This window comes from Globicephala melas, chromosome 1, assembly GCF_963455315.2.
Source record: "Globicephala melas chromosome 1, mGloMel1.2, whole genome shotgun sequence".
Lineage (NCBI taxonomy): Eukaryota > Metazoa > Chordata > Mammalia > Artiodactyla > Delphinidae > Globicephala > Globicephala melas.
Window position 1 is genome coordinate 112,417,509 of NC_083314.1, and position 7,356 is coordinate 112,424,864.

Sequence of the window (7,356 nt, forward strand, 5' to 3'; positions counted from 1 at the left end):
CAGCTCTCCCTGATTTGTAGTATTTGCCAGTTTCCATGATGTAAATACTCCCATCATTTCAAGCCACAAACATAATGCCATGGAACATGGAGTTGGAAAGAAGTGCTAACATTCGGCCTGTGAGCCAGCACACACTGTCTTCAGCACTCCACTGGATCCAGGCATCTTCATTTTTATAGCTCCCCAAGTGCGTGAGCTGTAACTGATTCCCTTTTGAGGCCAAAATGGAGAACTGCTGTTTTAAAGTTAAACTGTCTCTATTACTTAAAGATATGTTTCTTCATTCAGCGTTGGTGCCCTGGACTTTTGAATCTGCCCTCTACTCTCCTACCTCATTAGCCCATCATTCTCAAAACCATGTTAGGATCTGACCAGTGTCACACCCCTCTCTTGTGCAGTATACAGTTAAGTGCTTAGAAATTCCAATATGATACTACTTCTGGAGCCTACTTCTACCCAGTCTCACCCCACCTGCATGAGTGTTACTCCATTCAACGATACCTGTTTTTGTGTAAGACAGTAGAATGGCAGCAGGCGTGTCGTTTTGAAATCCAAACTGAGAATTCTTCCAAAGTCAGAGTCAAGTCCTCAGGAACAGCGGCAACTTCTCCTTCCAAGTTTAACTTTCAGCAAGTCCACTCACTTTATTCAAGGGACATGTGGAGCAGGGAATGGATATCCTGAAGATTCAACTTCTGGCTCTGCTACTGATTGTTCAGTGACCCTGGGCAAGTAACTTATCCTTTCTGAGCTTCAGTTTTCTCACAGCAAAATGCAGATAATAACTGTACTTACTTCATAGGATCATCATGCCTGGCACAGAGTGGGCACTCGGTAAATGTTAATTATTACTACAGCTCTTATGACTAGTATAATTCTACTGATGGTGATAACTTTGTGTTCTGAGCGCGCAGGGACCCCAGATATATATCAGTATAGAGACATTCAGAAGGAAGGAGATAACCTAGCCCGGGTTCAAGCCTGGCTAACAGCTCACAGCTCAGGAACACCCCAAGCCCTAGGAATACCCATACCCTCCACAGCACAGCACCACACATTTTTGTCTTTTATCTAACCCTGGCTCATAACCTCAACTTTCGTTTCTTAACTTCCTCACTCTCCTTTTATGAATTGAAACAAAGACATACTTCTTTTAGCCTCCCAGATACAGAAGCCTTTATATGATAATTTTTTGGTGGGAAGGTGAATGAGACTGAGGGAGAAAGAACTAATTATCCTTTCCTTTGTTATAATTAGAAAGATGTCTTTGTTTCAGTGTCCATCTGTGGCTCCCAGGCTTACTGAGGACACCATGAGGACTATTTTAAAGGATGGACAGAATATTTGTACTCAGGAAGAATTGATGTTTCACAGGAAGGAAGCGTGGACAAGTGGCAGTCTCCCACATGGAAACTTTCCCCCTAACTGTTCAATTCCTTAAACAGAAGCCACTTCCTTTGAATTGTGGGGTGTCACTTTTCTTCTGAAATACACCCCTGCTTCCTGGTTTATGACTGTTACGCATGAGAAAAAGTTTTTTTCAGTTAAAAATACAGCATACTTGTTGCACGTGATACAATGTATTGGTCATGGCAGTTTAATTCGGTGAGGGGTTACAGGTTTCATTTTGCAAAGAAGCAAAATTTAACCTTTGGTAAATGGCCCCTGTTTTATCACAGCGTATAAAATAAATCTAAGCAAAGGAATTTTCTCTTTCAAGGGCTGCTTAAAATTCACCTCCTCCAGACTAACTCCTTGATCCAACCCCCAACAAAACAAGCAAACAGGGCTTCCCTGGTGGCGCAGTGGTTGAGAGTCTGCCTGCCGATGCAGGGGACACGGGTTCGTGCCCCGGTTCGGGAAGATCCCACATGCCGCGGAGCGGCTGCGCCCGTGAGCCATGGCCGCTGAGCCTGCGCGTCCGGAGCCTGTGCTCCACAACGGGAGAGGCCACAAGAGTGAGAGGCCCGCGTACCGCAAAAAAAAACAAAAAAACAAAAAAAAACAAGCAAACAAACATCGTCAAATATGTTTTGGGAATCATTGTGTGCCACCTATTATGCTGGGTTCTCTCACATGAGTCACCTCTAGTCAGAACTAAGTGCTCTCCATCAGTCTCCCATTACACTTCTCCCTCATTTAGAGTGGGGGTAACCTGGGGAAAGGGAGATTGAATAAAGACACAGCATTGATCCCAGAGAAATATGCATGTCTAAGCTAAGGCTGAGGGAATGGAGAGAAGGGAAGGTTAAAGAAGTGGAATTAGTAAGCCTTCAAGCTTGAATAGATGTGGAGGGAAAGGGCAGGGTGGGATCAACACTGCACTCCAGCTTTTAGCTTTGGGTGATTCAAAATTGAGAAGGTCGAGCAGATTGGAAGGTCTATGAAACTACTGACTTCAGGCAAAAATGAAAGAAGCTGATTACTATGCACTAAAATTATAACATGACTGCTTCAGAGAAAAGATTTATAAACATTGATTTTGATTAATACGGCCCCTCTAATGCTTTCTAATTAAACCATCAACCGTCAGGACTTACTAAGGATGGGGAATTAGATACAGCCAAGTTTGTCCAGAAAGAACATGAAATACTCTTAATGTCTAAGCCTGAAACTAACAGGTTTGTTCACTGCACATTTCTTGAGCATTGACTCTATGGCAGGGGCTGAGCCTGCACAGATGGGTGGTACTCACTACCTGTCGTGGTGAAGCTCTTCAGTCTGGAGAGACAGATGTGCAAATGATTAACTGTGATAGATGTGATAAGTCCTATTGTAGAGCTACACAAGAGGCAGGGGCAAGGCACCCTCACCATCTACCCACAAGCCTAGGCCAGATGGTGCCACACCCCCCACTGGACATATTTGCAATGTAAGAGACGTGATCCTTGATTGTTACCACCTCCATCGTGCCCCCTTATAGTCATGTAAGGAAGAGAAGCTGAGAGAACTTAAACTTTGGAGTCAGGCAAATCTGAGTTCCAAGCCCAGATCCAAACTTGTTACCTGTGTGGCCTTGAGCAAGGTAGTCTATCCTTAAGCCTTAATTTCCTCATTTGTAAAATGGGGATGACTACCACTTCATCAGATTATTGTGAAAATAAAACTGGGTAAGGTATGTTAAGTGGATGTCGTATAGTAAGTATTCAAGGAATATTAATTCTGAGACTGTATTCCCATTTTCACTAATGTTTATATAGTGTCATCAAGAAGGAGTAAAATTCTACAGATGAATATTTAATCATACTCTGAAAACTTTAGTGTAAACTAAAGCGGGCTAGAGTCAGCACATTGGGTCTGAGCAGTGTGTGTGTCTCTAGTAAATAGTTTAACCTTGAGAAAAGCCTCTTACACTGCCTGCTGATCTTATCTCCAAGCCTGGACTTTTCTCTTTCCAGGCCCCAGAAACTCCCCTGTTAAAAGGAGATATCTCATACTGGTGATAACATAATATTTCTTTTATTTTACTTGTTTATATATTGAATACATTTTTATTTTTATCTAAGATGAACACGTAAGTTTAAAAAACTAGTAACTATGAATCATAAAATGGAAATGTTCATCCCCTCTGCATCCTCCACTCTGAATTTCAGTCAGCCACTTTTAGCATTCTTAACTGTTTATTTGGGAATTTACCTCTATGTATCTAAATAACATCCTTACACTACAATTCTTGGTTATTTGTATAATTTTAATCATTATTCATTGATTTCCCACTGTGGGAAAAAAGGATTTAACACTCCTTTCATAGATACACACACACACACACACACACACACACACACACACACACACACACACACACACACACACACACACACTCCTTGTCCATCCTTCTTATATAGATCATAAATGTTGGTTAGATATTCAAATTTTACATTGTTATTCACAGTTAAGTCAGATAATGAATATGATTGCATACAATTGCATTTCCTTCCTTACACAAATTTTTTGTTTCCCTAAAGGTAATAATTTCATTGATTTCCTGTTTGCTTAGTTTTCCTCCTAGTAGCACTAGTTCATCCCAAAATGCTTATAAAAAGTATGTGTCCTTTCACTACATTTGAACACATCTGGCAATCTCTCAGTTTGTGGAAGACATTTCTCTTGAAGTCCTGCATCCTCTTGTTCCAAATTGGGCTAGTTGCTCTCCAGGCCTGCTATGTAACCAAATTCCTGGGATCTTAATCTCCTTTCACCATCTTCCTGGGATACTCCTACCCTCACTATGGTGATGGATTCTCTATTTCCTGAATTCCATGTGTTCTTCCTGCTTGTTTTACTCCCTCATTCTGTAGAAGCACATTGTCTAGTAATGTTTTCTAAAAGGGGAAGAATGGCTTTTGTTTTTGGATATCGCATACCTGAAAATGTCTTTATTCCACCCTTACATTTGATTGATAGTTTGATTTGGTATAGAATTACCAGTACAGGTCAGAAATATTTTTTTCTCCCAATTTTAAACATCACTCCATTGCTTTTATAATTGGGTGCTTTTCTGATTGTCAGTACTTTCTAGGTGAACTGTTTTTTTTCGTTTTATGTATTTATTTTTTAATCACTGTAAACTTTAAACATGTTCTGTTTAACTCTAGTGTCTTAAAATTTCACAGTTATGTGTTTTAATGTAGGTCTATTTTCATTTATTGTTAGCGGGCCCTTTCAAACTGGAAAGTTATCTTTCTTAGTTAAGATAATTTTCTTTAAATAATACTAATATGCTCTGAAGTCATGAGTTCAAAAGTCGCCTTCAGATTTGTTTTAATTCTTTTTTTATTGAAGTACAGTTGGTTTACAATATTATATTAGTTTCATGTATAAAATATAGCAATTTGATATTTTCACAGATTATACTCCATTTAAAGTTATTATAAAATATTGGTTATATTCTCTGTACTGTATATTACATCCTAGTATATTATTTATCAGATTTTTAAAAATTTCTTATTAAAATTATTGCTTGACCTTTTTTTTGTTTTTTTTTTAAATTTTTTAATTTTTTGAAAAGATTTTTATTGGAATTGTTGAAAATCAGAATTACCAAAAATGTAATTTGGGTATTACTTCACAAATTACTTATTAATGCCAATTTTCATCATTTTTTCTGTCCAGAGCTATAAAAGAAAAAAGTCTTTCTAATGTAATGAAAAAGACAAGTTAAAGATTAGTATATGTAGCATGTATTACACTTTAGCTAATTATGCTTATGAGGTCAATTGTTGTATGGAAACTCAACCTCGTTTATTGGACATCTTTAGAAAATGATCAATTCCACAGAGAAATTTATGTACACACCCTTATTTTCATTTTACCTATATTTAATTAAAATAGTCCTCAAAGATGTTATTTGTTTGCCTAACTTAAACCAGGACCGCCCTTTTAACAGACCCTACTGAGTATTTATTTATTCTTTCATTTAATTAGTCAACAAGTGTTGTGTAAGTTTTTCTTGGTGAGTCAGGATCATCATTATACATTATGTGTTAAACATTATTATACATTATAGTGTTAAACTTCAAGACAGTTTTGCCCCTTAGGTGCCGTGAAGTTGTGTAGTGCAATTGGCCTCAAATACAATGCTTTGAGAAAATTAACGCTTTTTGAGAAAAAGCTCACGTGACTCAGTAAGGAAAAGAAAAACAACCCAATAGGAAAAATAATAAACAGGTATTTCACAGAAAAGGGATAACACATGGCTCATAAACATATGAAAAGATTCTCAATTTCTTAGGGACCAGAGAAATACAAATTAAAACCACAATGAGTTACCATTGTACACCACCACTAGCTAAGCCCGACAAATCCAAGTGTTACTGAGGATGTGGAGCTATAGGCCTCTTTTATACTGCTAGTAGAAGTATAAATTTGTGTAATTCTGTGGAAAACAATTTGGCATTAGCCAGTAACGTTGAACATGCACATCCCTGCTACCCAGCGATTCCATTCCTAAGTGTGAACCCTACGAAAAATCTTACATCTGTGTAGAAGATGTATATAAGAATGTTCTGCCAGTGTAGTTTATGGGGGAAAACTGAAACAACCTAAATATACATGTGCTGTAGAAAAGATGGATGAATTGGAGTGTACTCATACACTGGAATACCATCCAGCAGTGAAAATTAGTGCATTATAACTACTTGCATCAATATGGATGAATGTTATAAATAATGTTGAGGGAAAAAAAAGGAAGTCTCAGAAGGAGACATACAAGTATTTATCAATTTATATAAAGTTAAAAAGCTGACCTTACAGAATATATTTTGTAGGGATATATAAACCTCGATCCAACTATAAAGAAAAGCAAAAAAAAAAAAGATTAAGAAATAATGCCCAGGTAGTATCCTACTGAAGACATGCCTCGAAAGCTGTTGAGTCACTGCAGAAAACCCTTCAGTAAGCATGTGAGAAAACTGCGCGCTAGCGTCACTCCTGGGACTGTTCTGATCATCCTCACTGGGCGCCACAGAGGCAAGAGGGTCATGTTCCTGAAGCAGCTGAGCAGTGGCTTGCTACTTGTGACTGGGCCTCTGTCCCTCAATCAAGTTCCTCTGCGGAGAACACACCAGAAATCTGTCATTGCCGCTTCCACCAAAGTTGATATCAGTGGTGTGAAAATCCCAGAACATCTCACTGACGCTCGCTTCAAGAAGAAGCAGCTCCGTAAGCCCAGGCACCAGGAAGGTGAGATCTTCGACACAGAGAGAGAGAAATCCAAGATTACAGAGCAGTGCAAGGTTGATCAGAAAGCTGTGGACTCACAAATTCTGCGAAGAATCAAAGCCGTTCCTCAGCTCCAGGGCTACCTCCGCTCTGTGTTTGCTCTCACACATGAAATTTATCCTCACAAAGTAATGTTCTAAACTTCTTACAAGGAACCTTAGTAAATAACTCGGTCCATTAAAAAAAAAAGAAATTATCCAGAGAGTATTTACATGGGAGGAGGTTGGGTTAGGGGTATGATTATAGAAGGATACAAAGAGGGATTCAAAGACATGGTAATGTTCTATATTACCTCAGTATCATTTCATTAAACCAATATTTCCTAAATGCCTGCTATGTGCTAGGTACTGCTGTAAGCACGTAGGAGTACAAGAGCCCTTTATGGAGAACATATTCTACAAGAAAAGACAAAAAAATGAATGAAATAAATTATTAAATTATTATTGTTTTAGAAGGTGATAAGTTCTATGGAAAAAATAAGAAGGTGAGGGAGTTTAAGACAGAGCAGAGTGAGCGTATGGTTTGCAGAATTAAATGAGATGAGGCTTCATTGAGGTGACATTTGAGCCAAGATTTGAAGGGCATGAGAGAGTAGGCCACATGACTTTCTGGGTGAGTAACATTTTAGGCAGAGGG

General features: G+C 38.5%; 1 pseudogene; it reads left to right on the forward strand.

Moving 5' to 3' along the window:
* The first annotated feature begins 6,326 nt into the window (after positions 1-6,326).
* Positions 6,327-6,860, forward strand: LOC115858387 (large ribosomal subunit protein eL6 pseudogene; annotated as a pseudogene).
* Positions 6,861-7,356: the final 496 nt, after the last annotated feature.